Below are 21,782 nucleotides of genomic sequence, written 5' to 3'. Positions count from 1 at the left end.
CAAGAAGTGGGAGAGGGTGGGTGGGGGAGTGGGTGGGGGAGGGGACTTTTGGGATAGCATTGGAAATGTAAATGAAATAAATACCCAATAAAAAAAAGTTGAAAATCTTCATTCTCATCTACTCCTATTATCTGTAGTTTTGCTCTTCTCATTGTNTCCTGGATTTCCTGGATGTTTTGAGTTAGGATCTTTTTGCATTTTGCATTTTCTTTGATTGTTGTGTCCATGTTCCCTATGGAATCTTCTGCACCTGAGATTCTCTCTTCTATCTCTTATTCTGTTGCTGATGCTCGTATCTATGGTTCCTGATTTATTTCCTAGGGTTTCTATCTCCAGAGTTGTCTCCCTTTGGGTTTTTTTCATTGTTTCTACTTCCATTTTTAGATCTTGGATGGTTTTGTTCAATTCCATTGCCTGTTTTGTTGTATTTTCCTGTAATTCTTTAAGGGATTTTTGTATTTCTTCTACGTGTTTAGCAATGTTTGCCTATAGTTCTTTAAGGACTTCTACCTGTTTAGCATTGTTCTCCTGTAATTCCTTGAGGAATTTTTGTGCTTCTCTTTAAGGGCTTCTACCTCTTTAGCAGTGTTCTCCTGTATTTCTTTAAGTGAGTTATTAATACCCTTCTTAAAATCTTCTACCACCATCATGAGATATTATTTTAAATCTGCGTCTTACTTTTTGGGTGTGTTGGGGTATCCAGGACTCATTGTGGTGGGTGTACTGGGTTCTGATGATGCTCAGAAGTCTTGGTTCCTGTTAGTAAGATTCTTACACTTGCCTTTCACCATCTGGAAATCTCTGGTGTTAATGTTCAAGCTGTCTCTGGTTGGAGCTTGACCCTCCTGTGATTCTTTTAGCCTCTGTCAGCACTCCTGGGAGTCTAACTCTCTCCTGAGTTCCAATGGTCAGAGCACTCTCTGCAGGCAAGCTCTCCTCTTTCAGGGCAGGTTTCCAGCAGTCTGGAGCTCTGACCCACCGCCTGAGTTCTGGGGTCAGAACTCTCCCTGTATGCAGACTCTCCTCTGGCAAGGAATGTGCCCAGGGATCTGGATCTCAGTTCTGCCTCCTGGCTTAGAATGAAGGCCCTAGGTGACTCTGACCTAGTATCTCTGTTGCTTCTATTGCCCAAGTGCTCTCAGGTGATCAGGAAGTCCTGGGTGTGGTAGGGGTCCTGCGGCATGGAGAGTCATCTTGTGCTCTAGACCTAAAGCTATACTACAGAGCAATTGTGATTAAAAAAAAAAAACTGCATGGTACTGGTATAGCGACAGACAAGTAAACCAATGGAATAGAATTGAAGACCCAGAAATGAACCCACACACCTATGGGTCACTTGATCTTTGACAAGGGAGCCAAAACCATCCAGTGGAAAAAAGACAGCATTTTCAACAAATGGTGCTGGCACAACTGGTGGTTATCATGTAGAAGAATGTGAATTAATCCATTCCTATCTCCTTGTACTAAGGTCAAAGCTAAGTGGATCAAGGAACTCCACATAAAACCAGAGACAGTGAAACTTATAGAGGAGAAAGTGGGGAAACCCCATAGAAGGAACATCAATATGAACTAATCAGTACCCTCAGAGCTCCATGGAACTATACCACCAATCAAATAAAACACATGGTGGAACTTGTGGCTCTAGCTTTATTTGTAGCAGAGGATGGCCTAGCTGGTCATCAATGGGTGGAGAGGCCCTTGATTCTATGAAGGCTCTATGCCCTGGTATAGGGATGAGAGTGGGTGAGTTTGGGAGCAAGGGGAGGGGGAAGGGGATAGGAGATTTTCAAAGGGGGAAACTAGAAAAAGGGATAACATTTGAAATGTTAATAAAGAAAATATCTAATAATAAAAAAAAAAAAGATCTTCCTTCTGAGCCCAGAGGAGGCCGCTGAGGCCTCCAGAGTGTTCTCCATGCTGTGGGACCTCAGGATCACCTCAGGATCACAGGTGGGTGGTATGCAACATCAGCTCCAAAGAATCATGGAGGGTCTTGTGCTGGCAGGAGCAGAGACAGGGGAACCCAGCCCTACCAGATGCTGGGATCTGTTCTGGTTGGGGCCAGCCCCTCCATCTTCTGCTTGAACCTGGCCAAAGGCGTCTAGGGCACTCTAAAATTAAATGACATCAGACTTCAAGGGGATCTAACAGCATATTCCACCCAAACAAAAAATATAGAGTACAGTCACATAAAAGTTTCTGTAAAACAGACTACATCATGGGACAAAATAACAAATTATAACAAATTCAAAAAAAGACTTAACTCTGTGTATCCAATCCAACTATAAAAGAGTAAAACTTAAAATCTATACCAAAAACTTCTACAAAGTCAGTATCATTTTAATACTGAAATCAGGAAAACACACATACAAAACATAAAACTACAGGTCAAAATTTCTGATAAACACAGGTTTTGAAATGCTTAGTCAAATATTTGCAAGAAGGACACAGGCATACATCATCAAAAAGATAACACACCATGCCAAAGTTGGCTTTACACCTGAAATGCAGTCATGGTTCAGCATACAGAAGTCCTTACATGTATTAAATCACATACATGGACATGAAGACAAAAGAAAATCACATTAGCATCTCACAGTAACATAGCTCGACATAATAAATGCTATCTGTGAGAAGCCCACAGCCAACATCATCCTACCTGGAGAAGAAATTGAAACAACCCAACCCAGGAAGGAGACAGAGATGTTCTCTGTCCCCATTTTGTATTGTTTTTGAAATACCAGCTCAATAATTGAGGCAAGAGAAGAAAATTAAAAGGATAAATATAAGAAAAGAAGAAGTCAAACTATTCATATTTGCATATATGATATTATACATCAGAGATCACAAAATCAGTAGAAACGATGAACAAATTCAGCAGTGTGGCAGGATATAGAATCAACTTGAAAATGATCAATAGTTTTTCTATATACAAACAGCAAACATACAGAGAAGGACATCATGCACACAGTCCTATTCACAGTAGCATGGAAATGAACCATATCTTCTTTATCCATTTTTGGTTGAGGGACATCTGGATTGTTTCCAGTTTCTGGCTATTTTGAATAAAGCTGCTATGAACATAGTTGAGCAAGTGTCCTTGTGGTATGGTGGAGCATCTTTTGGGTATATGCCCAAGAGTGGTATATATATAGTTGGGTCTTGAGGTAGAACTATTCCCACTTTTTAGAGAAACTGTTAAATTGATTTTCAGAGTGGATATACACATTTGTACTCCTACCAGCAATGGAGGAGTGTTCCCCTTGCTCCACATCCTCACCAGCATGTGCTATCTCTTGAGTTTTTTATCTGATAGGTGAAATCTCAGAGTCATTTTGGTTTGCATTTCCATGATGACTAAGGACAGTGAACATTTCTTTAAGGTCTTCTTGCTCTTTGAGATTCCTCTGTTGAGAATTATCTGTTTAGCTCTGTATCCCATTTTTAATTGGGTTATCTGGCTTATTGGTATCTAACATTTTGAGTTCTTTATAGATTTTAGATTTTAGTCCTCTGTTGGATATAGGGTTGGGGAAGATCTTTTCCTACTCTGTCAGCTGTTTTGTCCTAATGATGGTATCTTTTGCCTTACAGAAGTTTTCAGTCTCAGGAATCCCCATTTATCATCTGTTGATCTTAGAGACTGAGCCATTGATGTTCTGTTCAGAAGGTTGTCTTCTGTAGCAAAGCATTGAATGTTATTCTGCACTTTCTCTTCTATTAGATTTGGTGTTTCTGGTTTTATGTTGTTGAGGTCTTTGAGTTTTGTGAAAGGTGATAAATATGGATCTATTTGCATTCTTCTACATGCAGACATCCAGTTAGACCAGCACCATTTGTTGAAGATGCTTTCTTTTTTTTCCCCATTATATGGTTTGGGCTTCTTATATAAACCATAAAATTCCATATGACTCAGGAAATGTTGAATATATAAATAAACTATAAATATCATCAAATGCAAGGTTGTGATCACTTTTGACTAAAAACTAAAAATACTCAGATACTAACAAGACAGCTGACAGACCTCAGAGATGTGAGTAATGTTCTGCTCTAAAACTGGATTCTGGCACTAAGAAATGTGTGTCTATGTGTCTTCATACGTTCTACCATTGTCACATAATTCTAATGAATACTCATAAAATATGTGATAATAGTTTACAAAACAAGTTAATCCAATGTGAACAATGCATAAGAGGTAAAATCACAAGGAAGTCAAGAAATTAATGCATGTCTAACCTTACTAATTCATGCAGTCAAAACTGTCATGTCTAAGCCACATAGGTCAAAGATGGATGCTTATTCTTTTAAACACTGTATATTGCTATGACCAAAAGAAAAGAAAAAGAGGAAAAGGAAGGAAGGAAGGAAGGAAGGAAGGAAGGAAGGAAGGAAGGAAGGAAGGAAGGAAGGAAGGAAGGAAGGAAGGAAGGAATTCTTTCCACTCAATCCCTAACAAATGTCTTTTCCCCCCTGTACTGGCTATTTTTGTGTCAACTTGACACAGCTGAGTTATCACAGAGAAAGGAGCTTCAGTTGAGGAAATGCCTCCATGAGATCCAACTGTAAGGCATTTTCTCAATTAGTGATCAAGGGGGAAAGGCCCCTTGTGGGTGGGACCATCCCTGGGCTGGTAGTCTTGGGTTCTATAAGAGAGTAGGCTGAGCAAGCCAGGGGAGGCAAGCCAGTAAAGAACATCCCTCCATGGCCTCTGTATCAGCTCCTGCTCCCTGACCTGTCTGAGTTCCAGTCCTGACTTCCTTTGGTGATGAACAGCAGCATGGAAGTGTAAGCTGAATAAACCCTTTCCTCCCCAACTTGCTTCTTGGTCATGATGTTTGTGCAGGAATAGAAACCCTGACTAAGACACCCCCCTATCTGGGTAAGTACAGAAAAGGATCCTGAGTAATTAGCCAAATAATTTTCCTGGTCATTCAGAAGGGATGACCTAGATCTCACTCCACACCTGGAGAGAGGTGTATATCCCTTCCCTACTGTGAATAAGCAGCAGCTGCAACAATAACCATCTTACAGGAAGGTGGGACATGATCTGAAGCCAGTAAGAAGTCTCAACAGAAAGGACATTCTTCTGAGGTAGGTAATACCAAATCAGTCCTGAGTAGATTTGTATAAATCTTAAGGGATAACCTTGTGGTTGAATGTCAGTTTAGACAGAGTTTCTGCACCAGTCTCTTTGCTGATTTTTCATTACCTGTGGTTTCTGTTCTCTGTGGTCAATTGTGGTCTAAAAACGTTAAAAAGAAAAACTTTGGCAGTAAATTCAAAAGCTATAAATGGCACACATTTCTAAAGGACATGATGAGATCTTTCACCCTCAACCCCAGCTACATTTTTCATGTGTAAACAAACTCCAATTGTGTCCCAAGTTTCTACTCTGTATACATTGCCAGCCCATGGTTACATTGTAGCAATCTTGGTTATCAAATCAGCTGTCTTGGTAGTATAGCCCATGGGTTCAAGTAAGAGTTACTTACTCAATAATTTTCAGAAAGCACAAAAACAAGGATGCTGACCATTGACTTGCCGAAGAGAAACCTTTACAATCCTCTTTTGACCTAAGAAAGCAAGCAGTACAATAGAAGGAGAGGTCACATTCCTCTATTTTATTTCTCTGCTGTTTTACAGGCAAATCTTTCTCTTTTCCTATCCTAAATCTATTTTCCTAATTTATACATTAAATCCTATGACAGATGAATATATAAAAAATGTATAATGCTTTTAAGACTTGGAACCATCTGCAGTCTCACTAGATGAAGAACCACCACTATATTTGTAGAGTAATCCATCAGAGTGAAAAAGGCCTTCACAGACAAGATAGAAGTTGAACACCAACAGCCAAGGTGGACGTGCACTGATGAGAAGAGTGTTGAACAAAAACTGTTTTGTTTTGTTTTGTTTTGTTCTTTAGTTGTCTGTATTTGCATGTCTGGAAGGGAAACGTCCATTAGTGGTTCCAGCTCATTCACATTCCCATAGAAATCCATGTCATCCTTTATGGACTATCACAGATACTGATGACAATCTCCTTCTTTGAGGACAACACCCACACTTGGTGGAGAGAAAGAAATCATTATGGAAGAATAGTTCTTTCCCTTTACCCATTATTCTCATTCATTCACTGTGACGCCCATGCTTTGGAATAATTCTGAAAATGCAAGTGTCTAAATATGAAAATTAGAATAATATCAATTTTAATGTCATATTTTTCAAGTAGATCTAGGACTTCCATTTAACTAGTACTCCAGTGTCCTAAAGAGAGCAGAGTTTGAATTCTGGCTCATCCACCTGTCAAACATGTGACCTGACTTGGTTGGCCAACTTCTCCTTATCAATTCCTCTATCACAAGAGGAACATAAATATGTTGCAGTAACATTTAAGATTGAAGTAAATCAATGTATGAAAATCCTGTATGAGCTGGAGATTCCTGTGTAAACTCTGCCCTTCTTCTAGTCAAGAAGCACAGCCCTGGCAAGCCCAACCCTTTCTGCCAACATCGAGAAACAGCTCCACAACCTTCGATGGAGGTGATGTCCCACATCTCACACATGAGCTGGCTACTTTCACCAAACAGTACCAAAAATGGCTGTTGACATGTTTACGGGTGATAGATACCTGGTAACTGAGTGAGAAATCACACTTGTATTCAACTTCTGCATAACATAACTGATATTATTTGTGCTTTCACCTTATTGTTGAATGATTCAAACTGTACAAAAAGAAACTTCCTGGAGAAAACTAAAACTCACAAGTCTTTGTGATGGAACCTCAAATAAACTTTCTACATGATTCAGTGCATGAGAGTCATTTTGTCTTCATCACATGTACCATAATGGTTCTTATGTGCATATTTATCAGATAATAGCATAGCCAGTTGCTTCGTTCTGGAAAAGGGGAAACTGTAGGGCTAGAGAGATGAATCGGCAATTAAGTGTACCTGGTGTTCTTACAGAGCACCTGAGGATTTTGAGCACACATACATCACACACACACACACACACACACATCACACATACCCACCACACAGCATCCTACCCTTCTTTTGACTCCATTACTGTAGAGAATCCTGTCTAATCCCAGTACACAAAAAATTATTCAGTTCCATGCGGCTGTCTCTCTAGAGAACCTTGATCCACTGATTCACAACAAGGGGAAGAAAATTTGAATTTAAACCTGGATTTGATTGAATAGCACTGAACCAGATTCTAATTCGTGTGATTAAATATAAATTTCTGTGGGTACTTGGCAAGTCTCATAAATTGACACCATACGATACTTTAGGAAACTGATTCTTCATTTTTGTACACCCTAATATGGACTCCTTTTTGTAAAAAGTCAGTACCAAGGGAAAGCCATTCTGGGAATCCATCAAATTTGCAAAATTACATTTACATCTTTCTTAATATCATATATTAATATAATTTCTCCAGGAATAATGGACAGCAGGTTTTCTGTAGTTCATCGTATCCATTAGCATGTGATCATACTAATAGTAGGATGGTGCAAATGTCTCTTAGACTAGCAATGGTATTCAAATAAGAATAATCATACTTCCTGCTTTTAAGAAAATCATCACCAATCTACAAAACAGTAGCATTTACCCTCTGTCAAGATAAAATAAATCTTAGTTTCGTGTAATATTCAGACCAATGAGATTCATTATTCTGAGTGTTTACTAGATTTAAAAAACCCAATCAGTTCACAAAAGTCCAGAAAAATGAAGTACTTTCAGTCATCAAATGCATGGCCTACTCACAGTTCAACAGGGACATACATGTGGGCTCTGCACCCCCAATTTGAAAAATGGTATGAGAGAAAATAATGAAAATGATTGACCTTCTACAACTATAAATGCTAGGATATTAGTTCAAAAGGAGTTCAATTATAAACTTCTTCTGCATAGTGACATTTCCAGAGACACCAACTTTCATATGATACCAATTATATTTATGTTAAAGTTCATTACATCTAACTAAATCTATCCATAACTAGACTCGGGCTCTATTAAATTTATAAATTATCTGTATTAATGGTGTATAGAATGATTAGAAGAGACACAATTAAATCCTTATTCTTAATTTTAAGTTAAAAGTTTTGTCTATTTAAGGCATTGAAGTAACACTATTAATCATACTCTGCTATGCTTACAGACAGGAGACTAGTGTTACTGTCCTCTGAGAGACTCCACCAAGCAGTATCAGGAATTGTGCTGCCCCTGGGAAGGGTCTTAAGCTGGGCCAGTTATTGGTTGGCCATTCCCTCAATCTCTGCTCTATCTTTGTCCCTGCATTTCTTATAGACAGGACAAATTTTGAGATGAATGTTTTGTGGATGAGTTTGAGTTCTTGCCTCTTCAGTAGGGTTTCTGCTTGGCTACAGGAGGTAGACTCTTCAAGTTCCATATCCCCACTGCTATGAGTCTCAGCTAAAGAAACTTTGATAGACTCCTGGGAGCCTCTCCCATCTTCAGTTTATGGCATATCCTAGAGATTCCCCCATTCCCCATCGCTGCCAGCCACAGGTCTCTATTCACTCTCCTGGCACCTCTAACCCTCTCCCCCACTCTTCCCACAGCCAATCCCGAACCCCCAACCCTATTCCTTCCCTCACCCCCTTTCCCACCCAGTTCCCTCTCTTCATTTGCCTTGACTGCATTGGTACAGGAGATTATTTCCTGAACAGAACACCAATGACTCAGGCTCTAAGATCAACAATTGATAAATAGGACCTCATGAAACTGAAAAGCTTCTGTAAGGAAAAGCTTCTTTTGTCAATAGGACAAAACAGCAGCCTACAGATTGAGAAAAGATCTTCACTAATCCTATATCCAACAGAGGGCTACTGTCCAAAATATATAAAGAGCTCAAGAAATTAACCCAATAACCCAATTACAAACAGGGTACAAAGCTAAACAATTCTCAACAGAGGATACTCTAATGGTCTAGAAGTAATTAAAGAAATGGTCAACATCCTTAGTCATCAGTCAAAAGGAAATCAACCCTGAGATTCTATTTACACCCATTAGAATGACTAAGATCAAATCTCAAATGACAACCCATGCTGGTGGGGATGCGGAGAAAGGGGAACACTCCTCCATTGATGGTGGAACTGAAAACTTGTAAAATCACTCTAGAAATCAATCTGGTGGTTTCTCAGAAATTGGAAATAGTTCTACCTGAAGACCCAACTATACTGCTCCTGGGAACATACCCAAAAGATGCCCCACTATACCACAAGGACATGGGCTCCACTGTGTTCATAGCAGCCTTATTGTAATAGCCAGAAACTGATAACAACAACCCATAGGTCCCTCAACCAAAGAATAAAAAAAAAAAAAAAAGAGTGGTTCATTTACACAATGGAATACTATTCAGCTATTACAAACAAGGACATCATTGATTTTGCAGGAAAATCATGAAATTAGAAAATATCATTCTGAGTAAGGTAACTCAAACCAAAAGGACATGCATGGTATGTACACACTGATAAATGGATATTAGCCATAAAGTACAGGATAAGCATGCTATACTCTACAGACCCAAAGAAGCTAAACAAGAAAGAAGGCCCAAACAAAGATCCTCAAACCTCACTTAATATGGGGAATAAAATTGTCATACATTTACTTCTTAACACATTATTGACACTGGTTGACATGTGACATAGCTTACCATTTTCTAATGGCTGACACAAACTTGCTTTACTATATAATAAAGAAACTCATAAGATCCTTCAGGAATGGCTGATATTCTGTAAGTCTTTAAGAGACTGTACTCTCAACCACACCTGGAATATGCCAGATAGCATATTCGAGTCCACATATAGACTCAAATAACCTTGGTAGATTGGATTTTAAGTAAATTCACATATTTGTAAACACTTTACAACTTATTTTATAGCATGAAGATTTCCAGCCATGAACCATTGTTGTGGTTTCTTGCCTTAAAATTAAAAGTAAACAAGGAAAGTCCTTAGTTGTCGTAAAAAGCTATGCTTCCTGAACTAGCTCATTTCCTACTTGATGAGGTCTACATGTAGGGAGTAAACAGAATCTACAGGATTTAATTTTCTGTTAGAACTCTATACACTTTCAACAAAAAAGCTGCAGGGGAGGGGTGCTAAAACGAAATACACAATAAACATGAAGACTCCTACAGAATTTAAGAGTTCTAGGACACTTTTCTACGAATCCAAAGTTGACTTCATTGACACTGCATGCTACATCTCTGTAAAGTCATCATTTCTCATTCCATGATAGACAGAAAACTACCACAAGTGGCCTATTCAGACAACTGAGCCTACGCTGACCCAAGCTCCTGTGATTATTATAATTTTGATTATGATTTCTAGTATTGCTAAAGGCACTCCTAGATTTGTAGAAAGGCAAAAATTATACATAATACTTCCTCTTTCTGTTAATGTAGGGTTTTTTTACAGTGCCTTCTGTCTGCCCCATATATATCTCTGTTGTTCCTGAATTTCTTGTCTTCACCAACAAGTGAAATCTGTGGATAATTGTGTCAGCTCAGCCACATACTTTATTTCTTGAACATAGACAAAGCATTTGACAACCCCATTTCTTAGTTTCCCTTTCAGGGCATGAATAAATGACCTCCACTACAATATTTACAAAAGTTATACAATAATATGATATTAAGACATAGATGATGTGCAAAGAGTATGATAAAATGTTAAACTAATAAATATAAGCTAACATAGGTAATTAGTGGCTCAACTTCCCAACATTCTTGTTTAATTTAGGCAATTTTTACAAGTATCAAAGAAATCACCTTTGATGCCCTGTTTCTTGAAGATGAGTGTTTCAGACTTGATTAATGTGCTAGAGGTCAAATATAACAACTCAATTAAAACTAATTTGACTTCCTCCCACCTGAGTTGCCCAGACCTACAAAGCCAAGCCTACCATCCCTCCCGTGGAAGAACTCTTTCCATTAGTTAGAGTGAGAGAATATCAATGAGTTTACACACAAGACTGCCACAGCTGGTGGTTTTATAATAGCTCATTAATCTGTGACACAGTTGACAGGAATAAGTGGGTGTTTCCGAGGATGACTCTATTTGGAAAACTAAAACACAAAACAGGAATGTGGACTTCAATCAAAATACATATGTTTATGATGATGCGTACTTCCCACGAGTCAGTCTCCAGAATATTCCTTCTTTTCATTCATTCATTCTTTTATTCAGGCCTTTTGTGAGTGAGTCTTGCTGTGTATCCCAGCTTGTTTAGAACATATGATTGTCTGTCCCTGAGTGCTGGGATGGCATGCCATATCATTCAGAGTGATGCAAGTGAATGAGGAAGGGTGCTCAGCTATAGGGTGTCTACATCATACACCCTGACACAGAGACAGAGAAGAAAGATTATAGCAGCCATATGATGGAGGAGGGGGGATGCTGTGAAGTGCTGTCCTCTGGAAAGTATACAGTTATTGACCTAATGAATCGCAGCAGCTGTGATTACCTCACAAGACCTGCATAAGGTCAAGTCAGTTAAAGTTTCCACTGTGGAGCAGGAAGGAGTCACAAGTTCACACCCAGAGCTCAGGAGCTATTGGCAGTCGGTGCCTGTTTGGGAAAGAAGACTCGCTTTTCTTCAGGAGTGTGACCACTGGTAGGTTGTGCATGCCATAGAAAATAACTTTGCGCCCATGCGCTTATGGATTGAACTAAACTGACTCAGTGGATTAAGAGTAATCAAAATAGAAGCCATGAAATTGGGAGGGAGAGGTGACAAGGGGTCCTGGGGGGGGGGGTGTGGTAGAGGGTCAGCTATGATCAAGACATACTGTATACATACATGCATGGGATTTTCAAAGAATAAGTGTTAATTAAGATATTTAGAGCCCTCTCTTCCTTCACACCATCTACTCTTCAGCCGGAATCCTCGCCTAATCTCTGGGATAATTTTTAAGACATTCATAGAGACATAATGCATCACACTAAACAAGTGTTTTATAATTTCTAGTCAATGACCATAAGTCCAGATATTCACTTATAATTATTGATTAAAAGGCAAAGCTAAGTGATACCTGTATTATTGTCTGTATTCCAGTGTCCAGCATATAACAAGCACCAGGGGGACACTGTTTTAAAAATGGTCAGTGGTAAGAGAGATTGGTTCAGCAACTCTGTCCAGATTAAATTGCTTGATCATCTTTCCCACTCTGATAAAACTAATGATTGCAGATTACTTTAGTGTTGAGGTTTTAAGAGTAAAAAATACTTTTTAAATGTCATACCCATCATTATTTGTAAATCCAAATTTAAGCCAGTTTCAGTGTGGTGATTTTCATGGCAGTCATTAGTAATGGCTGCTATTTTGTGTGTGTGGATATTTGAGTAGAGCCATTTGTCTCTATGAAATCTGAGAGCACGAGCACTTTTAATAAATATTTACAAGATAATACTTTTGAGAAGCCAGAATGTTAGAGCCAGGGTACTTCAACTGGTCTATATTACAAAATCTTAGGATATCTATCTATCCATCCACCCATCTATTTTTTTTTATATCTGAGTCACTGACCCCTCTCCATTTCCTCCCCTCACAGAATTCTTCCTCCCACTCCCCTCTCCTTCTCCTTTGAGATTGTGAAGCCTCCGCCAAGTATCTCCCCACTGCAATACATCAAGTCTCTGCAGGGTTAGGCATATCCTCTCCTACTGAAACCAGTACAAGGCAGTCTGGTTGGACAACAGAATCCATAGACAGGCAACAGCTTTAGGAATGGCCCCTGCTCCAGTTGTTGGGGGACCCGTATGGACTGGGCTGCACATCTACTTCATATGCACCAGGGGTTCTGGTCTAGCCCACATATATTCTTTGGTTGATGATTCCCAAGGGTCCAGGTTAGATGACTCTGTTAGTCTTTCTGTGGAGTCCATATCCTCTTCAGAGCCTTCAGTCCTTTCCTCAACTCTTTCATAAGAGTCCCCAAACTCCAAGGTTTTCATTCTTTTTGCAAAAGCATGAGGAGTGCTTTGAAGCATTTCAAATTCTCAATTCAAGATGCTCCTCCAAGGGAGGCATTGGGTTCAGGACCATTAGCTGGCATTGCATTTGCCTCAGGGACCGTGATATTGTGATCTGTATAATGACTAAGTACTATAGCTCATAAGGAGGAACAGACAATAACATTTCACCAAGAATAAGTGATGAAATGGTGAGAATATTCTAGAAGTAAATTAATTGATACCCAAGCAGAACACTACTGAATAGAACTAGAGTGGTGGCATGCCACTTATAACTCAGGGCATAGATGCAAAGTCAGTGCACATCTTGTGCTTGCTCTGATCTGCCTGAGGAAATGCAAATGCATGAGTGCTTAAAAGGTTTACTTTACTTGTTTATTAGGCCAGAGCAGTTTAGCACAAAGACAAACTTAGAATTCTATAATTGTTTGCAATTCCACCAGCAATGGAGGAGTGTTCCTCCTTCTCCATACCCTCTCCAACATGGGTTCTCATCTGAGGTTTTGATCTTAGCCATTCTGATTGGTGTAAGGTGGAATCTCAGGGTCTTTCTGATTTGCATTTCTCTGTTCACTAAGGACTTTAAACATTTCTTTAGGTATTTCTCAGCCATTTGAGATTCTTCAGTTGTGAATTCTCGGTTTAGTTCTATATCCCATTTTTGGATTGGGTTGTTTGGGGTTTTGGTGATTAATTCTTGAGTTCTTTATCTATTTTGGATATTAGCCCTCTGTTAGATATGTGGTTAGTGAAGGTTTTTTCTGTAGGTTGCCAATTTGTCTTATTGACTATGTCTTTTGCCTTAGAGAAGCTTTCCAGTTAAATGAGTTCCCATTTATCAATTCTTGATCTAAGAGCATGAGCCATTGGAGTTCTGTTTAGAATATTTCCCCCTGTGCCAATGAGTTCAAGGCTCTTTTCCACTTTCTCTTCTATTACATTCAGTGTATCTGGTTTTATGTTGAGGTCCTTGATCTACTTGGACTTGATCTTTGTACAAGGTGACAAATATGGGTCTATTTTAATTCTTCTACAGACAGCCAGTTAGACCAGCACTGTTTCTTGAAGATGCTTTCTTTTTTCCATTGTATATTTTTGGTGTCTTTGTCAATGATCAAGTTACTGTAAGTGTGTGGTTTTATTTCTGGGTCTTGGAAATCAATCTGGAGGCTCCTCAGAAAATTGGAAATAGATCTACCTGAAGATCCAGCTATACCACTCTTGCAAATATACCCAAAAGATGCCCCACCATGTCACAGGGGTACATAACCTACTATGTTCATAGTGGCCTTATTTGTGATAGCCAGAGCTGGAAAAAACCTAGATGTCCCACAACAGAAGAATGGATACAGAAAATGTGGTTCATTTACACATGGAATACTACTCATCTATTAAGACTGAGGTCATCCTGACTTTTGCAGGCAAACGGATGGACCTAGAAAATATTATCCTGAGTGAGGTAACTCAGACCCAAAAGAACATGCATGGTATGTACTCACTAATAAGTGGATATAAGCAATAATGGAGGAGGAGAAAGAGGAGGAGGAGGAGGAGGAGGAGGAGGAAACCCAGGCAGAACACACAAGATGCAGTCCACAGAATTCAAAAGGCTCAACAAGCTGAAGTGCCCAACTGAGGATGCCTCAGTCCCACTTGGGATAAAGAAGAAAGCAATAACAAGTGGAGAGGGAGGGAGGGACTTGGAAGGGAAAGTGGATGGGGTAGGGGTGGGGAATGGGGATTTGAGGAGAACCTGATCTGGTATTGGGTAAGGGAAAAGGACTGAATCCCTGAGGGCCAACAGAAAGAATCTAAACAGGCAACCTCAGAAAATAGGTTATGAGGATCCCTCCCCCACCCCAGAATGCACCAGAGAACTGGGAGATGATAGACTCCTAGGACTCATAGAGAGGAACCTTTGATGAAATGCCTGACAGTAGGGAGAAGAACTTGTAGAACCCACCTCCAGCAGGAAGACAGGACATCAAGTGAGGGATGGGGTTGCCATCTCACAGTCACATCTCTGATCCATAATTGTTCCTCTCTGAAAGAATTACAGGGATGGAAATGGAGAGGAGCCTGAGGAAAAGAAGGTCCAGTGACAGGCCCAAAGTGGATCCACCTCAAGGGGAGGTCCCAAGGCCTGAAACTATTTCTGGGGCTATGGAGCACTCACAAAAAGGGACTTTCATTGGTCCTCCGAGCCAGCGGCACATGAATGACACAGACACCAAGTTGGGTTCACCCAGCAACTTTACTTCGGGCTTTTGCTTTTGCAGCTCTCTTCCCCAGCAGCTTCTTCTTAGGGCAAGGACTAAACTACTCTTATTCTACTTCTGGCTTCTACCTAGGGCAAGGGCTAAACAACAACTCCTCACTACTCTCGCTGACTCACCTCCTTCTAGCTCCACCCCACCTCAACCAATCAGAATTCACACATGCTCCAGGCATGAGCTTAGGTAGTTCACAGATAGGCTGACAGATCTGGATCATGAGGAACTCTCCAGTCTAGCAGGCAGCCCACGCATGCCGCCTCACTGCGCATGCTCGGGCAAGGCAGTAAACAAGTGGGCCACACCTGCTTCCTGCAAGGGACCAATCATGACTGCCCTCTGAAAGACCCAGCAAGCAGCTGAAAGGGTCAGATGCAGATGTTTGCACCCAACCAATGGACAGAAGCAGCTGACCCTTGTTGTTGAATTAGAGAAGGCTGAAAGAAGCTGAGGAGGATGATTCTGTAGGAGAACCAGCAGTCTCAATTAATCTGGACCCCGAGATATCTCTAATACTGAATCACCAAACAGACAGCATACACTAGCTGATATGAGGCCCTCAACACATATACAGTAGAGTACTTCTGGGTCTGTGTTCATTCAGACATGATACACCTAACCCTCAAGAGAAAGGAGGCCCCAGGGAGTTTGGAGGTCATGTGGGGTGGCTGGTGGGGGCATCCATGTGGAGACAGGGTGGGTGGGGAAGAGCTGTGGGATATTGAGTAATTGGAGGGTGGATGGAGGTCAGGAAATGGAATATGGACTGTAAAATATAAGTTAATTAAAGTAAATAGATAAAAGCATTTTTTCATTAAATTTTTTTATAATGGTAAGGCTGTAGTTAGCCACACTGTTTATTATGCATGAATAATAAAATTTAATTATTTAATGATTGATCCTACATAGAAAAGAAAATTCGTAGACAGAACCAACAGTGCTATAGGGGGAGATGAATCTGTGAATTGTCTCTGATGTTTCAGGATAATTCTGAGTGCTTTTCTCGATCCCAAAGTAGAGGATATATTTGCAAAATGTCTGAAAATAAATGTGAGTATGCACACACACTCACAGTAATTCCACTAGATAAAACATCTTCTTTTTAATTACAAGTAATTGTAGATCACTCTCCTCCTGTTATCTCTTCTTATGAGACTTTTAAATGGGTATAGAGCTGTTAGTTGCTATGGTGATGGGAAAAACAAGATATAACGTTTCAATAAACTGAGGAGAAAAACAGGGTAAGATGTTTAAGATGTTTCAATAAATTTCTGGTGTGTAGCCCCTTATCCATATCATTTTATTGGCTCCTCAAAACTTCCCTTGGTCTACATGATTTTTCCATCTTTCTTCACTGTTGTGTTTCAAGCATAGGCAATTGTAAAAGAAATAAAAAGTGATACTGCCTTAATAGAAAGAAAAAAATACTCACTAAGAAACAATTCATTTTAAGTGGGAAATGACGAATGCCATTTAAAATACAGGGAGTTTAAAATAGACACATTATATTTACGTAGCTAGAGCTATGAATAGTGCACATGCGGCACGGTGGGGTTAATCATCTCAGCTCAGTGATGTCCCCTAGAGAACCCAGAAATAATCCCACATAGACAGAATAAATTGATTTTCAGCAAAGCCTCTAAGACTACACACAAGGGAAAGAATAGCAATTCTTCAACAAATGTTGCTGGCAAGAAAATGAAATCAATGAAATCTGACCTTATCTTACAGAATATCCAAAAATCAACACGAAAGGACAGAGTGAGTAAACGTAAGATCTGGAATTATAAAGCTCCTAGAAGAAAACAGAATGGAGAATCAAGTTTCAGCCATTGGTCTTAGCAATGACTTGAGTACAAAACCCCAAAGCATAGCCACCCAAAACAAAAGTAGACAAGACAGCAAATGAAAAACCATCTTCACAGAAAATAAACAGGGAAAGGGCAGCCACAGAACAGCAGTGAAGAATCTCCAAATTATACACAACCATGCCAAGGGTGTAAGATCCGAAGTATGTAAGGAATTCCTACAGAATAATGGCAAATAATCTATATAATTTGATTTATCTTAAGGCCAAAGAACTTGAATAAATGGTCCTCTAAAAAAGATACTCAAATGGATAACAAGTAGAAAAGAAGATACCAGTGTTGCTAATCCCTACTAAAGTGAGATGCTCAGAAAGTTTTAAAGCATTCAAGACACAGAGAAGGGTCAATGAATTCAGAGAGCAAATGTCTCCTTTTCACTACTGACTTTTGCCCGTTCTCAAAAAGCCATGCACCTTCCCTCACCCCAGCCTCAAGGCAGAACACTGATTCCTTCTTGTGCTTTTGAATCCTAGGAATCTCTCTTTCTTAAATGGTTCATTTGATTATCTTAGGCCCACAGAGCATGGTATATATAAGTTGCCATATATAAGTTAAAGAAGTCAAGGGGATAGATGATACCTTAGCTAGAGATCATGGGAACTGACCAAACTTCTGTCCCTCAGAAAGTCTTGTGGTATTATTCATGACATTTGCTACACCTTTATGACATTTGGTGTAGATTATGATAGTGGTAAGGAGAATTGATCAAAACAAAGGAAATTGAAAGAAACAGAACTAGACATATCCAAAATAATTACATTACAAAACTCCCACAAGGAAAGCCAGTTATGCTAGGATAGCAGATCCCACAAAATTGATGGTTTTACTCCAGAACAATATCCATCTCGATGACTAACTAGCCATTTGCTGAATCTCTTCTAATAGAATCCACCTTTCTTGGCACGGTCAAATTCTTTGTCTCTCAGGTGAGGAGGTTTGGGAAAGGACTGGCTCTTGATTAATCAGCACAAAAAGTGAAAGAAACTTAAATGATCTAAGAAAGGTAAGGCTCAGTCCTACCAGGCTGTGAACCCTGTGATCAATAATCACAACCTTTCTGGGAATACATGACGACTAATGATGGGACTGTCATGGGATAACTAATGTATTGTTTAATTGTATTTAAGGTCCCTCTGATAGAAGAAACCCAACCCTGATACTATTATCAGGACCAAGAATCTGTGGCTAGACGGGTCATAAGCCTCAGAAGAGAAACTACCACTGTTATTATTAAAATGGGCATATTATTAAAAATGGACATATTATTAAAAAGCCTCCTAGTAACTCGTTGCTATACCATAGATCAGTGTATCTCTCAACTCTCATCAGATGAGAGTATATAGAAATGAACATGACGACCCATAACTGGTTAAAGTGCATAGAATAAGAGACTGCAAGAAGTTCAACCCTATATGGGATGTTTATATTACACCCCTTCATAAATGAAGACTCAAGCATCATTGTAGATGAAGGGCCAGAAAGACTGTAAGAGCAAGAGGCAATCGATGACTACAGGGGGAAAGAGTTTTCAAAATTTAATAGAGCAGGTGCACATATGAACTCAGGGGTTGCAGTACAAGATGTGCACAGGCCCAAGCCAGACACAGTCTCCAGGCTCTACAAACCACACCTAGCTTTGGAGCTGTGGACAATAGATACTGGGAGATATTGAGGCAGTTCTCATTAAGGGTGTGGCCCCTGGTAGGTCAACCACACTCCAGTGAATATGTGCACACAGTCAAAAGTATGTGGGGAGCACAACTGTACTTGATGGATTTAAAACACAAACAGGATACAAAGTTGGGTACGTAGGAAAGGAGATGAGATGCCGTCAAAGGAGAACATATGAACTTCTTGCCGAATTAAAAGATCATAATTAACTAATGTTTTAAGTTATCTAATAATCTAATTAATATCTCATTAATTATCAAATTGTCTAACTAATTATATAATTTAAAATGTCTAATTAATAGGTTTTTTTAAATGGGAAGTTATGGGCAGAAGTTGAAATAATGATGGACAATGGTTCTTACTGGAGACATCCATGGTAAGAAGATCAAGATGTGATTACGACCATGAAGTGCAGTCGCAGATGCATCTCACTGGGGTTGAGAAAGGCAAGAGTGGCTTACTGATTCAAATACCAAACCTATGAAAGAACATATAGGAGAAAGGAAGTAGAGTAGGAGCCAGGAAAGGGGCCCTGTGCACATGCAGGAAAGGAAGATGAACACCATTCTGTCTTCCAACTCTGCAAGGCAGGAAAGGCACCGAGGTATTATCTGAAATTTTACACTCAAAAAGTTATAGCAGAGACCTTGAATAATTTCACTCTTTGTCTTATTACAGAGTTCAGGAGGACAAACACTTTTGATTGCGAATCTCCGATTTTATTTGGAGTAGCTTTTATCCCAAACAAGAACACGGGAAAAGGAAGGAAAACCAAGATTCCTTCCTGGAAACCCCTGAAAAACAAAACTATTCTAACAAAACTATGGAGATTCAGGAGTTTGTCTTCTAATTGAAAGTCATCTCCATTCACGCTTTCCTAATGAGGTGCAATAGAGCCATGCCTGAAATAACTTTGGTAATGAGACAACTTTCATTAATCTACTTATGAAAGAGTCTGTTCATTAATTAGGCTGGACAGCACAAAAGCAAAAACAGTGGCACTCCTGTCTCAGTGTGTCAGCCAGGGTCTAATTAGAAAGTGAGAGGCTGAAGGGACGCAAATATTTCTGCGTACATTGACACTGGCCTAAAACACTGAGATATGCTTATAAATCATTTCATGAGAAGACAGTTTTTCAGGGTGCAGGGTAGGTGGCAGACCATATATCAAGGTCACTGTCAACTTTCAGTGAGAAATAAAGAAGTCTGGTTCACTAGTCTCTGTTTTTCTGACTATCTCTGTCTCTCTGTCTCTCTCTGTGTCTCCCTTTCTATCAGTGTCTGTTGTTATCTCATTCTCTCTGTCTCTCCCTCTCTGTGTCTCTCTGTGTGTCTCTCTATGTTTCTCTCTCTCTCTCTCTCTCTCTCTCTCTCTCTCTCTCTCTCTCTCTCTCATCTAATTGATTTTAAACACTCTACATACATTTCCATCTCTGTCGTTATCTCATTCACTCTCTGTGAATCTCTGTGTCTCTGTGTGTGTGTCTCTCTCTCTCTCTCTGACTCTCTCTCTCTCTTCNTCTCCCTCTCTGTGTCTCTCTGTGTGTCTCTCTAGTTTTCTCTCTCTCTCTCTCTCTCTCTCTCTCTCTCTCTCTCTCTCTCTCTCTCTCTCTCTCTCCCTCTCTCACTCTGTTTCCCTTTCCATCTCTGTCGTTATCTCATTCACTCTCTGTGAATCTCTGTGTCTCTGTGTGTGTGTCTCTCTCTCTCTCTCTCTCTCTCTCTCTCTCTCTCTCTCTCTCTCTCTCTCTCTCTCTCTCTCTCTCTCTCTCTCTCTCTCTCTGGGTTATAGAATGGTTGCTTGTACTCACATGCTTAACTTGCCCATGATCTATGTCTCAGTATCCCTTGCCCATTAAAAAAGAAAAGCTTGTCAATAGCATTTAACTCTTTCAAACTTTCAGAGGGAAAAGGCCTTCTCGGCCTTCTCTTCAGAGGTAAAGAGTAGCAGTGGGGTGACTATCAAGATCTACTCAGTCCACTCATATTTAATAATAAAACTTAGAGGAAACACTTCAGACAAACAATCTTCTAGATGTTTACTTTCATTTCTTTCCCTGTAAATGATCTTCATCGTATGCCTTTGCTTTCTGCTGTTTTGGTAACAGATTGACTCACACTCCCCTCTCAACACTCTTTGCTACAGCACTTTGGTCAGTCGGGATCTCAGGTCTTTACTGGAAATCTCATGGTGATAAATCAGTGGTCTAACTTAGAGTCCATTAAAGAGCCCATAATTGACATAGGTAGACTCTTTCAGAAGGAAAGGAGTCATGCCACAAAATGTTGCTATTTCCAAAGATATATGGTGCCTGAAGTAGCTAACTTTGATCAAGATGAATGCTCACCAGGTATCTAAACTAATGAAGTTGAAGTTTACATTCCTTGTTGTCCTAAAACAGAAATTCAACTACCCAGAGGAAGTAATATCTACTAATAGTTGTTTTCTTTCCTTTTACTTTTTTTTTCTTTCGAGTTTTAAGACAGGGTCTCTTCCCCAAGCTCTCCATATAGTCAAAGCTATACTTGAACTTCTTATCTTCCTACCTCCATTGCCCACATGCGGAGACTTCAGGCTTGCACCTCCATTAGACCTCCATGTCTAATCTATGCTGTCCTGATGATTAATCTTAGGGCCTTGTGCAACCTAGGCAAGAACACTACCAGACCTCTAGTTATCATTATCTACCATTGCTCTGGGCTCAGCTTACATTTCTCTTAAAAAGCTGGAAGCTGCCGATTGTGGGCAGTGGAAGGAGAAGAGAAGAAACAGTCTTCTTCCTTCCCTATGCTGTGATTGTCAAGACACCACAATAAACGTTGAGAGATGGTACAGAAGAATAGTTACTGTAAGTAAAAGAGGGCATGTCAGTGATGGGGCTTGCAGACCAGCAGTAGGGTATTTGTCTAGCTCATGTGCTCACATAGGTTTGGTCACAAACACAGAAGAGAGACAAAGACACA

Source organism: Mus caroli, chromosome 17, assembly GCF_900094665.2.
Source record: "Mus caroli chromosome 17, CAROLI_EIJ_v1.1, whole genome shotgun sequence".
Lineage (NCBI taxonomy): Eukaryota > Metazoa > Chordata > Mammalia > Rodentia > Muridae > Mus > Mus caroli.
The sequence above is the reverse complement of the archived record's forward strand: the minus strand, read 5'-3'. Positions refer to the sequence as shown.